This window comes from Cupressus sempervirens, chromosome 2, assembly GCF_028749045.1.
Source record: "Cupressus sempervirens isolate cs-2001-9-10 chromosome 2, ASM2874904v1, whole genome shotgun sequence".
Taxonomy (NCBI): Eukaryota; Viridiplantae; Streptophyta; class Pinopsida; order Cupressales; family Cupressaceae; genus Cupressus; species Cupressus sempervirens.
The window spans coordinates 759,282,101-759,298,873 of record NC_143119.1 but is presented as its reverse complement, the minus strand read 5'-3'; the positions used below and the strand labels follow the sequence as shown (position 1 = coordinate 759,298,873).

Below are 16,773 nucleotides of genomic sequence, written 5' to 3'. Positions count from 1 at the left end.
TTCGATTAAAATATGCATAATAATGCACAACTTATACAATGCTAGAAACCACCACTTACAAGAAAAATTATAGTGAATTTAACACACAGCTGACACTGATACCGGTAAAATTATCAGTTCACAAGAGATCCTTTACTCATGAGCAGTTGACTATGAAATACATCTAACAATGATACTTGGTTAGGCATATGCAAAAGAATTAACAAAAATTATCCTCCATTTCCATAGAAACTGAGGAAATAAACATAAAGCATAACCACAAATCATGGATCATAATAAAGCTTTGCATATTATGATGAACAGACTAAAAATTAACAGTAACATTGCCCATCTCTAAAATGCACATTTGGATTGAGGCCATGAATGCCCAATAGTGGTATGTCTAGCAGATGAGTTGTTCCCCTCTTCTTAGGTGATTTGAATTCATTGAACAAGATATTATCGCTTTTAGCAATGATATCATGGAAAACTTACACAACTTACTTCACTGATACAGCCCGAAACCATGGTTTACTACTGTATTTCCTCCATCAACCACAAGGTTATGCCCACTTACAAACTTGGATTCCTCACTGGCCAGATACAAAGCAGCCTCTGCAATATCTTGTGCCCTGAGTGTATGATTCTTCAAATTGGCCATCTTGTTACATAATTCCTCCCAATTGGTTGTTTTCTCTTCCAGACTCATAGAAGAATCTCCGAGTAATTTTAATACAGAATCAGTGGCTAGGCCAGCAGGGGAAACACAATTCACTCTGATACCATATTTTCCCATGTCGGCGGCACCTTGTTTAGTGAGTCCAATGACTGCATGCTTAGAAGCCGTGTATGCATATGGACCCAATCCACCTTGTATTCCCATAATACTGGCTGTAGAAATTATGCACCCAGTTTTGTTTGGAACCATAATACGGCTTGCATGTTTGATTCCATGCATTACTCCTTTTATGTTTACATTCATCACGTGTTGAAACTCTTCCATGTCGCACTCTATCGCCCTTCTACTTTTCCTTTCAGTGGTTGCTGCATTATTATACATAATGTCCAATCTGCCATGTTTTTCCATGGCCAAATCCACAGCTGCACTCACATCTTCTTCTTTGCTCACATCACAATGGGCGTATGTGACATCTGAGGAAAATGTCTGACCAACCCTTTTAATAATGTCAGCCACAATAACTTTGGCACCATGTTTTGTAAAGAGCCCAACTGCAGCTTCTCCTATTCCTGATGCCCCACCTGTGATTATTGCAACCTTTCCTTCTAATCTGCATATAATCAATTAACCATCAACACAACTGAAAAATAACAATGATATGGACTGTGTTAACTAAAATATGGATGAAAAACTACAAAGTTAAATTCTGATAGCAATATCACAATGAAATTTAAGGTATGAAACATGAAAGATGTAGATTCTGAAACAGAGGAAACAAGATAAACATCAGAATATAAAAATAACACAATTTTTACACACTAAAAAATGAGTCTTTTATTCATTTCTTTCAATAGTCTTTTATTCATTTCTTTGAATACATATTGCCTCTGTTATGAGGGCTTACACAATGGCCAGTGGCTAACTAGCTGACTGGATTACTTATATTCAATTTTTTAAATTTCATAAAAGAGGGGAAAAGCATGGTAATGTAGTTTTTAAATTAATTATAAAATTATTAAAAGGTGAATCCCATCGACTGGGTAGATGCTGCCTACACAATGCAGGCTGTTACACTTCTATTCTGCAGCTTGGAATCAATAACCTGACATCTCTATACAGAGATGATGTCTCCTAAAAATAGTTGATTCTAATTGTTTCCACTTTTATGCATTCAACATGCATAGTTTAATGCATCTCCTAATCTCGCAAACAATAATTAAAATTTATAAATTATGCATAGCATAACAAATAAATGCCTAGGACTTAATAAGTATTATCTCTCCAAAGCATTGTATGAAAACTATGCATGGCACTGCATGTGCAACAACATGTGCATGGAAATCAATTTAGTTCATGTAGCAGTGATCTAGCAGATTAACTCGACGGTAGAACCGGGAGTGGAGCAGCAGTCCTTACAAAAGGTTCATAAATCTGAGATATAAAATATAAAAGGTTCATAGATAATTGTGTTCTATTTATTCTCACGAGAAATAGGTTTGTGTGGATCACGTGGCTCAATAAGTTTGACTCAAAATGCCACACAATTGAATTCTTATAGTAGTATCACAATTTAACTTGTTAAAAATATGTCAGACTTATCAATTAATGGACTTCACAGGGACTTTCTCATGAATAAATCATAAGATATGAACTGCCCTAACCAATACAAAACATGAAATCTAAAGTATGCAATATGAAAGGTAAGTAGATAGTTGTGTTTTATTTATTCTTCTAAGAGATGAGTTTGTGTGGATCACTGGTCATGAAACATTGGTCAATAAGTTTGACTCAAAATACTACATAGTTGAATCTTAATAGTAATATTACAATTTAAGTTGTTCAAAAATATCTCCTACTTATCAATTGATGAGCTTAACCAACTTTCTAATGAATAATTCATAAGGTAGAATACTTGTTGAAGGTTTTGCAAATGGAATCACATGCAGAGAGTTTAACCATGGAAGAAATTCCAGAGTTTAGGGTTGGAAACATAGTACTAGGATGAGTGACCTCCTAATAAGTTCCCCAATTGTTCTATTCATTCTAATGAAAGATAAATCCACTGAACTACTACTCATGAAACACGAACCAGAAAAATTAATTCTAAATACAACAAAATTGAATCTTAATAACAATACTAAGAATGAACATAAAATGTTTCCAAAACTGATATAAATCTTTTAAAATATAAGTGGAAATCAGCTATCTAACGAAGAAGGAAAAAAAACCTTCTGCTTAGATTAGTTGCTATCGTTTTTGCCATGGTGATTTGTGGTTGCTATCCCTTACGAAATTGCTGGACACAGAAGATTCAGAGGCTGAAATGTGACGTACAACAAGAGAAAACCTCTGTTAATACTTATAGTAAATTGCGAAGAGTCTTCCGACGTGCTTGAAAATCGACAATCCAAATTTTGTCTTGAATAGTAAGAGATTCCAAGCTTAGTGCGACTTTCCATGTCTTCCATGTGGGCAGTTTGCTTACTTCCAAAAGTGTTGAAATAGTGTTTACTATGTTGAAACCCGTGATTTTTGTCGGAATAACAGAGTGCATAATAGAGCAAAATCAAAAAATGGATGAAATGGGCCCCAAGGTTGGGTTTTTACTATTTTTAGGTGATTTGAGATAGTGCATACGCACTATAGCGTGTACACACTATAGTGCGTACGCACTATGTGAAATCACATCACTCCCCATCCTCCCTACTCCCAATCCTCCCTACTCCCCATCCTCCCCACTCTCTATCCTTCCTACTCTCTCTCCCATCCCCTCGCTCTCTCTCTCTTCCTACTCTCTCTCCCCTCTCCCATCCTTTACTCTCTCTCACTCTCCCTCTCCCACCACCTACTCTCTCTACCTCTCTCACCCTCTCTCCTCTTCCATCCCTGACTCTTTAGATCTCTCACACACACTCTTATCCCCCCTATCTCTCTCCCTCTCCCTCTCCTACTGCCTACTTTCTCTCCCCCATCCCCTACTCTCTCTCTTCTCTCCCATCCCCTACTTTGTCTCTCTTACACACATTCCCATTCCCCCTATCTCTCTCCCTCTCCCTCTCCCTCTCCTACTGCCTACTATCTCTCTCTCTCTCAAGTTATCTCTCTCCCTCTCTACTCTCTCTCTCTTCCATCTTGTATGAGCTCTCTACCACCACCTGCTCACTCTCACACTCTCTCCCATTCCCTACTCTATCTCTCTTACACACACACTCCCATTCCCCCCCTCTCTCTCCCTCTCCCACTCCCTCTCCCACTGCTTACTTTCTCTCCCCCATCCCTTGCTCTCTCTCTCCTCTCCCATCCTCTACTCTCTCACACTCACACTCTCTTCCATCCCCTACTCTATCTCTCTCTCACACACACTCCCATCCCCCCTCTCTCCTCTCCCATCCCCTACTCTCTCACACTCACACTCTCTTCCATCCCCTACTCTATCTCTCTCACACACACACTCCCATCCCCCTCTTCTACCATCCCCTACTTTCTCACACTCACACTCTCTTCCATCCCCTACTCCGTCTCTCTCTCACACACACTCCCATCCCCCCTCTCTCTCTCCCTCTCCCACTGCCTACTTTCTCTCCCCCATCCCCTACTCTCTCTCTCTCTCCTCTCCCATCCCCTACTCTCTCACACTCACACTCTCTCCCATCCCCTACTCTGTCTCTCTCTCACACACACACACTCTCATCCCCCCTCTCTCTTTCCCTCTCCCACTGCCTACTTTCTCTCCCCCATCATTTTACTTTCTCTCTGCCACCCTCGACTCTCACACTCTCACACTCTCTCCCATCCCCTACTCTCTCTCTTCACAGATACACACACTCTTATCCCCCCACTCTCTCCCTCTCCCTCTTCCGTTCCCTCTCCTCCTACCTACTATCTCTCTCTCTCTCTCTCTCTCTCAAGTTCTCTTTCCTCCTTTCTACTCTCTCTCTCCCATCCCCTACTATGTCTCTCTTACACACACACTCCCATCCCCCCTCTCTCTTTCCCTCTCCCACTGCCTACTTTCTCTCCCCCATTGTCGTACTCTCTCTCTACCACCCCCTACTCTCACACTCTCTCCCATCCCATACTCTCTCTCTTTCACAGATGCACACACTCTTATCCTCTCACTCTTCTTCTCTCCCATCCCCTACTCTCTACATCTATCACACACACTCCCATTCCCCCCTCTCTCTCTCTCCCTCTCCCTCTCCCACTCCCTCTCCCACCACCTACTTTCTCTCCGCCATCCCCTACTCTCTCTCTCTCTCCTCTCCCATCCTCTACTCTCTCACACTCTCACACTCTCTCCCATCCCCTACTCTGTCTCTCTTACACACACACACACTCCCATCCCCCCTCTCTCTTTCCCTCTCCCATAGCCTACTTTCTCTCCTTCATCGTCGTACTCTCTCTGCCACCCCCTACTCTCACACTCTCACACTCTCTCCCATCCCCTACTCTCTCTCTTTCAGAGATACACACACTCTTATACCCCCACTCTTCTTCTCTCCCATCCCCTACTCTCTACATTTGTCACACGCACTCCCATCCCCCCTATCTCTCTCCCTCTCCCTCTCCCACTCCCTCTCCTACCGCCTACTATCTCTCTCTCTCAAGTTCTCTTTCTTCCTCTCTACTCTCTCTCTCTCTCTCATCCCTTACTATCACTCTCTCTCTCCCATCCCCTACTCTCTCTGACGCTCTCCCATCCTGTAACCTCTCTCTCTCTCTCTCTCTCTCTCTCTCTCTCTCTCCCCCATCTTGTACAAGCTCTCTTTGCCACCACCTACTCTCTCTCACACTCTCACACCCTCTCCCATCCCCTACTTTGTCTCTCTTACACGCACACTCCCATCCTCCCTCTCTCTCTCCTCTCCCATTCCCTACTCTCTAGATTTGTCACACACTCCCATCCCCCCTCCCTCTCCCTCTCCCACTCCCTCTTGCACTGCCTACTATCTCTCTCTCAAGTACTCTCTCTCTCTACTTTCTCTCTCCCATCCCCTACTCTCACTCTCTCTCTTCCATCCCCTACTCTCTCTCACATTGTGTCCTATCCCCTACTCTCTCTCTCTTGCCCTCATCCCCTACAAGCTCTCTCTACCACCTCCTACTTTCTCTCAAACTCTCACACTCCCTCCCATCTCTTACTCTATCTCTCTTATAAATAAATACACATTCCCATTCCCCCCCTCTCTCTCTCTCTCTCTCGTAGTCCCTGTCCCACTACCTATTCTCTCCCGTCCCCTACTCTATCTCTCTTGCATGCTTCCATTCCACCTCTCTCTCCCTCCCACTCCCTCTCCCACTGCCTACTATCTCTCTCTCTCTCACTCTCTCCCTCTCTCTCCCATCCCTCTTCCATTGCCTACTCTCTCTATCTCTCTCTCTCCCTTCTCTCATTCTCTACTCTCTCTCTCTTTCACACACACACACACACCCATCCCCCCTCTCTCCTCTTCCATCGCCTACTTTTTCTCTCACTCACTCTCCCTCTCCCACTGCCTTCTCTCTCTCTCTCTCTCTCTCTCTCTCTCTCTCTCTCTCTCTCTCTCTCTCTCTCTCTCTCTCTCTCTCTCTCTCTCTCCCCCCCCCCCCCCTCTACCCTCTCTTACATTTTCACACTCTCCTAATCTCTCTCTCTCTCTCTTTCTCTCTTACACACATTTCTATCCCCCCTTTCTCTCCTTCTCCCACTCCCTCTCCCATCGCCTACTCCCTCTTCCATCCCCTACTCTCTCTCGAGCTACTTTGTCTTCTCCCTCTCCCATTCCATACTCTCTCTCTTTCACACACATGCACTCCCATCCTCCTCTCTCTCACTCTTCCTCTCCCACTCAGTCTCCCATCGCCTACTCTCTCTCTCCCTCATCCCCTACTCTTAATCTCTCTCTCACACTTCCTCTCTCTCCCATCTCCTACTTTCAATATCTTTCCCCCATCTTGAACTCTCTCTTTTCCACCCCTATTCTCTCTCACACTTCCTCTCTCTCGCATCTTGTACTCTCTCTACCACCCCTACTCTCTCTCCCATCTCCTACTTTCAATATCTTTCCCCCATCCTGAACTCTCTCTTTTCCACCCCTATTCTCTCTCACACTTCCTCTCTCTGTCACCCCTACTCTCTCTCCCATCCTATACTCTCTTTGCCACCCCTACTCTTTCTCACTTTCTCTCTCCCCTCTCCCATCCCCTACTTTCTCTCTATCTCTCTCTCACACACACATGGCCATTACCTTATCCCCCCCCCCCACCTAGTTCTCTTATGCAATTTAGGTCTTAATAGTGCGTGCACACTATAGCACGCACGTGCTACTAAGAAATCATGTTTTAGATAGTGTGTGCGCACTATAGGGTGCACGCGCTATTGAAAGCTTATTGAAACCCAAGCCTAAGGCTTGGTTTTTCCTTGGAGATCCAACCCAAAGGTTTGGAGTTTATGAACAGGTCTGAGATGTGTTTTCCAACAAACATGCCAAAAATGATTATTTTTTCTTGTGTGCTCCCCTTCAAGATTCCTCATGGTTGGGTATTGATAAGATCAGGTTACATAGAATTATAGGTCTCTGTGTTAGCTATCTAACCAGATAATTTATTTTTAATTTGAACTATTTCAAACCTTTCATCTATAATTTCTTTTGAATGTATGTTCATTTTTTGTCAAAAACACCATGTACTAATTGGGCTATAGATTTTAGCCCGTTCATCAAATTTTGCAACAAATTAGTTTTTTAGAAACTAGACTCCATTCTACACACTTTGAAAAAAAAAAGTTTTGATTTTAGATTAGTTTTCAATTATTTCTAGGGGGAGCACACAGATATTTCATGTTTTTGGGATGTGTCTAGTTAAAAAATTCATTAAAAAAAAGTACACATTATAAAATTACCCAAAAAATTTGGGATAAACTACATAGTGTTAAGTAACTTTTGACCAGAGCAATTAAAGAATTTCAAAAAAAAAGTTAAAATTTTAGGGGGGGCCACACTTTGTACTATGTTATATTTTTTTCGAATAAACAGTACCACTTTTTGTGGCCCCCTTTTTTGAGGACCTAAAACTAAACCATTTTGAAATTTTTTTAGTAGTTTAGAAACTAGATTCAAAGGACTACGACTTTTGTTTTTTTCATATCTTAAAATTTTGAGCATAACTATCATCAAATTCTTGTTGAAGTTCAAAATTTGTAGATTTCAGAAAAAAGGTGTCCACTTATACCACCCTTTTGGCACCACAACTTTGTGCACTTACCCCATGGCAAGGACATCATCAGAAATCATACCCAAAAAAGGCTTTTGCAAAGCTAATGTATTGCATTTCAAGCGAATTGGCATATCCATGACTAAGATTCAAGAAACTTTGCAAACTGAATTAATATTCAAGAATTTGACAAATGATAATGAAAGAGGAATTGAAGAGGCTATTTAATGACAATTGCATCAAATTGTTTGGCATTGCAATCTTTCATATCTTATTTTTTTGAATTCCTATTAATTTTCAAGTGTGCGAAATGTACTCACATTAATGTCGGACAGTCGAAAGTGCTTGCCAAGGTGGTTGTAGATGGAATGTAGTAATTGTAATTGTTAGTACCACATTTATGATTTTAATCTTGATGTGATGTTCACTATATTGAGTACATTTTAGTTAATGGTTTCCATGCAAAACTTTCCACGTGTCTCCATTCCAGATAATTTCATGCAACTCTAGGTCTTTTCAAGTGATTGGCCCCAAAATGCATCTTTTGTCATTGATCTCTACTTAATGAACGGTCGATAAAAATATTGTATTAACAATATGAAAGTGACAATAGTTGACTTGGTAATAGTGACAATGACGTAATGATGTTATGACATTAATAATAATAGACCTAAGACAGTATAGAAGTTGAAACTTGAAGTGACTACTCAGTAGTCAATATAGTTACTAGCCAATACATGTGCAAATTCACTTTTAGATTAAACAATTTTTTAGTTTACCACTAAAGATTAGCCAAGACCATTATTATTCCTTTTCCTACAAAACAAGTAATTCACCTCTAACATTATTAATTCATTTTTGGAAAGGGAAAAAATAGCCATCATTTATTTATCTGTTAGCAAGGTAAAACATTAATTCGCCACATTTAAAATGATTTTTGCTAGGGCAAGAAAAAAATTGCCAACATATAATATTTTATTTTCCTATATGGAACAAAAAAATTGCCCTCGACATTAAAATTTTCCTACCCACAAAATGTTGGATTCACCAACATTTTAGGCATTTTTTTCAGGAGGGGTTTCTTAAAGTTATCACTACCAAAAAGAAGGAAATACAAAGAGATACCTGTTTAGAAGGAAAAGAAACAAACATTTACATAGCTCCCTTGAAGAAAATTTTAGAGCTAGGGCACGATAATGAAATCATAGAGCAAGGGCAGGACATGACAACAAGATCACAGAACAAGGGAATAGAGATCATAAGGGCATGAAATGGCAACAAAATCATAGAGCAAGGTCATGACAATGAAATTGCAAAGCAAGGGCACAACAATGAAATTCAAAGATCACAAAGGCACACCAACCAAATCACAGAGTGAGGGCATGACAACAAAATGTAGAGATACACAATAACGAAATCGTAGTGCAAGGGCACAAAAATGAAATATAGAGATCATAGCAATGAAATGCACCAATGACAATGGCATGACAAGGTTTATAGCTCTCCACCCTCGTTTGGAGCTCTCCACTCTCTTTCACCCACAACTCTCCACCACAATCAAAATAAATGGGGAATGATTTATGTCATGTTTTTTTTTGTTATACTCATGTGGCTGTCACAATCATACACCAACATTGGCACTGCAATGACATTGGGGACAATTACCAAAAAAAAATATGAAAATTACCACAAATTACATCGTTGTCACAAATTGTCATCACAATTTGATCCCAAATATTGTAGTGACAAAATTAGGGCTAGAATAAGTCATCCAATAGAAAAATAACAATTGACACCTTTACATTAGTCAATTCATTTTTGGCTTTGAGGGTGTTCCCTCCAAAAACCCCCATGGAGGCATTGCCCCTTGACCCCACCTTGTATTGTGACAGAGAGTGCACTTAAGGTGCTACCCCAGGATCCTGCAAGGGGCACTACCCCTTGATCCCATTTGGGGGGTGTTGTCCCCAAACCCTCAGAGTAATAATCTGGGGGAAAACTATGCCAAATAAAGTGAGAGAAATTAACCTCCAAGTCTATTTAGGCACTACATCATAACATGGAGAGCATGTTGGGAGGTTATGATATGGTGGTGTCTTGTTGATTTGTCTCTACCTAGAATGAATGAAGGGTTACTGTGAATGGGATAAGCTTTTAGGTTAATGAATAGGTGATTATAAAGGCTATATGGTTTTCTACTGAAGGACACAGATGCAAAAAACTTAGTAAAACTTTGGACTAGGAAAGCTTCAGGCATTTTTTTGGGATCCCCCAAGGAGCATCTTGTGAAGAGGCATGGTGGTTACAACTATGAAGACCTTCCTAATATTTTGCCCCACATCTACCATATCATCACAAAACATTTCACCTTGGAAGGTAAGTTCATTGTCTTCTACTTTTATCACTTTCCTTTCCTAAATCACCTTTGGAATAAGAATTTTATTTCTTTTTTCTTTTTTCCTTTGCACTCCATGGAAAGTAACGTGGAATCCATTAAAGAGGCTAAATCCATAGGAAAGGAGTTTGTTATGTTGCACTAGAGTCTTATTTATATATTGTATAAGATTCACTTGACCCTTTATCCCTTGGTTAATGTGTTATTTAAAGTTGTGTCACATAATGAGGCCTCCCCATCTAGTTTGACATAGCACATTACTCTTCCCTCCAGTTGGTACTAGTAGGAATAGTTGTCGTAAAATCCCTTCAAAAAAGAGGGCATTTCTCCTACTTTTGATCCCAAGGATTTCACAATGAAAGGAATTGAGAGCCCCCCAATGGAAGCCCAACCGTTGAAAAAAGGCAAGGAAGTGATTTTTAACATTAAATCATATGATAGTATTGAAACTCCCAGAGCCCATAGGTTGAACCAAATGGAAAAGGAAAAAGGAAAAAATGCTCTTAAAGCTACTGAGTCCACCGTATTAGAAGCATATGATGAACATTGTATAGATGAGTCTTCCTAACACTATTAGTTTTGAGAAATAACTCTCCCCCCCTTGCGATCAAGGACACAACTTCTGGGTACTCCATTACCCCTCCCCTTTCCCTTCTCCATGGTACCAGTGATAATCCTCCCCAAATTGTGGTCCTAAGCCCCACCTCTAACCCACCCCCCACCCTCTGCTCCTATAGTTTTTCACTGAGGAGGAGATGAAGCTTGAATCCATCACTTGCAAATTTTGTGATATGGGGGACAAAATCAAACACCATCTTTTAAAATTGGAAGAGGCTGTGAAAGACATGAAGATGGAGGATGTGAAACTCAACAACAGAATGCAAGACACTAACGAGTTTTTCATTAAGTGATGCATGCTTGATCTATCACCATTTTTTTGATTCAAGAAAGGATCATGGGTGTGAAGCCAAAATTTGATGAAGATTATAATGATCTCTTCCAATTCCTTAAGGAGGAATGAGCCTCAATTGTCCTCTTTAAGGGGCTGGGATATAATGCTAATGTTTAGTTGGTAATGAAAATCTCTCTTTTTCACTATCTTATCTATCTAAGCCCTAGGGGATTTGCTAATTTTACACAAAATATTGTTTTTATTAGACCTATGTGGCTCATATTTTATCTAAATAAAATTGTTTAACTATGCTACTACTATTAGTTTTAATTTTGTTTTAACTTTTCTTCATTATATGTTTTTTATAGAGGTAAAAAGTGGATGCTCTGATATGTTGTTAATGCTCTGATATGCTGTTAATGTTCTAGTCCCATGTTGTCCCATAGTCCAGTTCACCCTCTTGCTACTTTAAATAAAAACCAATATCAACCATGATGAATTTTTAGCTCCCTATTTTGTAAACAACCTTGTAGCTTCTCCAATTCTTGATACACCATATGTGATAATTGTAACCTTTCCTTCTAATATGCATATAATCAAGTAATCATCAACACATTTTTATTGAATAAATGTAAGGTTACTAAATGTTAAAGTAATGACATAGATTTCCATAATCAATAAGAAACATGATTAAAGATATGGAACACAAAACATGAAAGATTGCATAAATCACACGCCTATAAAAAATGGTATCAAATTTTGACAATCTAGGAAATTTTTTGTTTATTGTTTCTAAGCTTAATTGTTCATCTCAACACCTTACTTTAGTTTCATGAAGATGAAAGAGTTCTAAGAATTATATTCATAATTTATGATCATGACAAAAGAGTGTTTCAAGAAAACTATTTGTCAAAATCATATACAATTTAATTTAGAAATAACAAATGAATATGGTAGGAGATATTTTTCCACAAGTCAAATTGTGATATTATTATTAGGAGATATGGATTCATGTGGAGCACTACTTGTGAAACATGAGTTAATGAATTTGACTCAAAATATTACACAATTGAATTGTGATAGCAATATCACAATTTCACTTATTTTGGAAAAATATCTCCTACTTATCAATTGACAAGCTAAAGGGGATTTCTATTGATTACTTCACAAGGAACACCACTTGCTAAAGGTTTTGCAAATGGGGTTACAAGAATGGTGGGTTAACCATGAAGGAAACTTTGTACATAAGTGCTCTTGAAATGGAGTAGTAATGGGATGGGTTACCTACCAAAATTCCTTGTGCTCAACCTCTATGAACATCACCTAGTTGCAATGATTGTTAAGTGTTGTAACCATTATCGTGAAATATGGGTTTGTGGAACCACTACTCATGAAATATAGGTTAGTAAGGTTGACACAAAATACTACAAATTTGAATCTTGATAGAAATATCACAAACAAATAGACATAGGAGTGTTTTGAATATTAACACAAATATTTTAAAGAATTTGATAAAATCAGCTATCCAAAAAGAAATATATTCTTCTTAGATTAGCTACTATCATTGCCATGATGGTCTTTGATTGCTATGCCTTTGTAAAATTCCTGGGCACAAAAGATTTAGAGGCTGAAATATGACATGCACTAAAAGAAAACATCTCTTTATAGTACATTGTAGATGTAATTTCATCTATTTTTAAAATTTTTTACATTTGTTCTACACATCACATGTTTTGTTATGAAGTTCACACATGTATGCTTGGATACTGATATAAATAAAGTAGATCCTTTTGTATCCATGGCATGGGGTGGATAACATCGTATCAAAATAATTATTGTTATTATAAGAAAAGAAACATATATGTTAAATGTAAGGCATGTGTATGTGATGCAAGTGTGAACATACACATTTAAATGATTTGATGAGGTGAAGACAACAAAAATCAATAATTATAGAGACTCGACAGTTATATACTTTGTGTTGATTTTAATTTCATCTTTTTGTGAGTATTGCTTTTCTATTGGAAGTGAGTCTTATTATATTTCTAGGGCATGACCATCCTGGTAGTGAAAGCTACCAACAATTTTTTTTTTTTTTTTTTCATATTGTAGTGACGGTTTCAGGTAATTAGCCTTATTGTGCAAAATCGCCTTACTTGATTTTTTTAATTTCTTGAGAACTATCTTCTCCACAATTTTTCCTGTTTTCCTTTTCTCCATATGAATTCTAGTGTTGATGTTGTTCATGTTTTTGTTCTTCTATGCTTATCTTTAAATTCGTGATTTACTATGTTATAACTGACATATCTTAAGTGGTTGTTGTTGTTTGTTAAGTATTAGTTGGAAGATCAAAAATTTTTAAAAGTGAGCGGGAATAACAGATTCAACCCCCTCTGAATTATTCGACATGATCAACAGAAAACACTATTTGAAAGACAAATTACTACAAATAACATATAGATAACATTAATAATGATAAATTATTAGTTAATAAGAGATCATTTATGCATGAGAGGTTGACTATTAAATGCATCTAATAATGATCCTTAGTTAGGCATATTCATAATAACTAATAAATGATTATCCTCCATTTTCATAGATCTTTAGGAAATAGACTAAAAGTCTAAACCACCATCATGGATCAAACTAGTGCTTTGCATGTTATGATGAACAAATTCAAAATTAACACTAACACCCCTTATAAGGATAACTAGGGAGAATTCGTAAACTAATGAAATGAGAGAGGAATGAGGGTAAATCTAATGGGAGCATAACCCCATGTCAAAATGAACCAAAAAATGTAACATAAATAATTTTGTGACAAGAAAGTTGAGGATATCTATCAAATGGTAACTACCATAGTTCTATATGAAGGAACTCGTCTTAAACCAAAATGAAGATTAGGATCAATTTGTATGAGTGCCCCCAATGACACTACTTGAGAATACTAAGAAGGTGACAAACAAAAGAAAAACATCTTTAAACTAAAGATGTAGAAGACAATAATCTACATAAGCCCTCTTAAACAATGAATAGATGGAAAATAAAATCAAAACATCTATTAGTCAAGGATGCAAATACGCATGAATATGTACTCAACTATACAAGAACAAATTTCTAGTTGAAAATACAAGCGCCAATTGCATATAAAACAGATCAACTGTAAAACCAAGGAAGCATCAACATGAACAATAGAAACAACTCCATAATGTTGAAGAAAAGGGCATGACATGCCTATTGACATGGTGTCACTAAAAATGAAATAAAAGCAAGGTATTTGTGAAGAGAGCATGACCTTGGCATGTATATGATGCAAAATTTGATTCAACCTCTACTGTCATGATTGGTCCATACAAGCTTCTATTTATGGCTTGAAGAAAAATCTTTGGCTTCCATTTGTGTGGAATGAGAATGATAGAACCTGAAAATTTGATTCTTTTGACAGATTTGATCTTCAATACTTGAAAAAAAAAGATTCATTTATTTTCCTAGCACTTTCTTTGATATTGTGTAAAATTTTGCAACTATAACTACACAAGAGGTCTAGCTAGGAAATGCCAAAAAAAAAAAAACAAAAAAAAACACATATCTTCAAAAAATAAAATAGAATAGTTTGATGGAAAAATAAGCTCATTCGATTAAAATATGCATAATAATGCACAACTTATACAATGCTAGAAACCACCACTTACAAGAAAAATTATAGTGAATTTAACACACAGCTGACACTGATACCGGTAAAATTATCAGTTCACAAGAGATCCTTTACTCATGAGCAGTTGACTATGAAATACATCTAACAATGATCCTTGGTTAGGCATATGCAAAAGAATTAACAAACATTATCCTCCATTTCCATAGAAACTGAGGAAATAAACATAAAGCATAACCACAAATCATGGATAATAATAAAGCTTTGCATATTATGATGAACAGACTAAAAATTAACAGTAACATTGCCCATCTCTAAAATGCACATTTGGATTGAGGCCATGAATGCCCAATAGTGGTATGTCTAGCAGATGAGTTGTTCCCCTCTTCTTAGGTGATTTGAATTCATTGAACAAGATATTATGGCTTTTAGCAATGATATCATGGAAAACTTACACAACTTACTTCACTGATACAGCCCCAAACCATGGTTTACTACTGTATTTCCTCCATCAACCACAAGGTTATGCCCACTTACAAACTTGGATTCCTCACTGGCCAGATACAAAGCAGCCTCTGCAATATCTTGTGCCCTGAGTGTATGATTCTTCAAATTGGCCATCTTGTTACATAATGCCTCCCAATTGGTTGTTTTCTCTTCCAGACTCATAGAAGAATCTCCGAGTAATTTTAATACAAAATCAGTGGCTAGGCCAGCAGGGGAAACACAATTCACTCTGATACCATATTTTCCCATGTCGGCGGCACCTTGTTTAGTGAGTCCAATGACTGCATGCTTAGAAGCCGTGTATGCATATGGACCCAATCCACCTTGTATTCCCATAATACTGGCTGTAGAAATTATGCACCCAGTTTTGTTTGGAACCATAACACGGCTTGCATGTTTGATTCCATGCATTACTCCTTTTATGTTTACATTCATCACGTGTTGAAACTCTTCCATGTCACACTCTATCGCCCTTCTACTTTTCCTTTCAGTGGTTGCTGCATTATTATACATAATGTCCAATCTGCCATGTTTTTCCATGGCCAAATCCACAGCTGCACTCACATCTTCTTCTTTGCTCACATCACAATGGGCGTATGTGACATCTGAGGAAAATGTCTGACCAACCTTTTTAATAATGTCAGCCACAATAACTTTGGCACCATGTTTTGTAAAGAGCCCAACTGCAGCTTCTCCTATTCCTGATGCCCCACCTGTGATTATTGCAACCTTTCCTTCTAATCTGCATATAATCAATTAACCATCAACACAACTGAAAAATAACAATGATATGGACTGTGTTAACTAAAATATGGAGCAATGAGTTTTACTGAAAAACTACAAAGTTAAATTCTGATAGCAATATCACAACGAAATTTAAGGTATGAAACATGAAAGATGTAGATTCTGAAACAGACGAAACAGGATAAACATCAGAATATAAAAATAACACAATTTTTACACACTAAAAAATGAGTCTTTTATTCATTTCTTTCAATAGTCTTTTATTCATTTCTTTGAATACATATTGCCTCTGTTATGAGGGCTTACACAATGGCCAGTGGCTAACTAGCTGACTGGATTACTTATATTCAATTTTTTAAATTTCATAAAAGAGGGGAAAAGCATGGTAATGTTGTTTTTAAATTAATTATAAAATTATTAAAAGGTGAATCCCATCGACTGGGTAGATGCTGCCTACACAATGCAGGTTGTTACACTTCTATTCTGCAGCTTGGAATCAATAACCTGACATCTCTATACAGAGATGATGTCTCCTAAAAATAGTTGATTCTAATTGTTTCCACTTTTATGCATTCAACATGCATAGTTTAATGCATCTCCTAATCTCGCAAACAATAATTAAAATTTATAAATTATGCATAGCATAACAAATAAATGCCTAGGACTTAATAAGTATTATCTCTCCAAAGCATTGTAGGAAAACTATGCATGGCACTGCATGTGCAACAACATGT

General features: G+C 37.9%; 2 pseudogenes; both read right to left on the bottom strand.

Moving 5' to 3' along the window:
- Positions 1-484: 484 nt before the first annotated feature.
- On the bottom strand, positions 485-2,921 carry LOC149575647 (short-chain dehydrogenase reductase 2a pseudogene; annotated as a pseudogene).
- Positions 2,922-15,059: 12,138 nt separating this feature from the next.
- Positions 15,060-16,550, bottom strand: LOC149575646 (borneol dehydrogenase, mitochondrial pseudogene; annotated as a pseudogene).
- Positions 16,551-16,773: the final 223 nt, after the last annotated feature.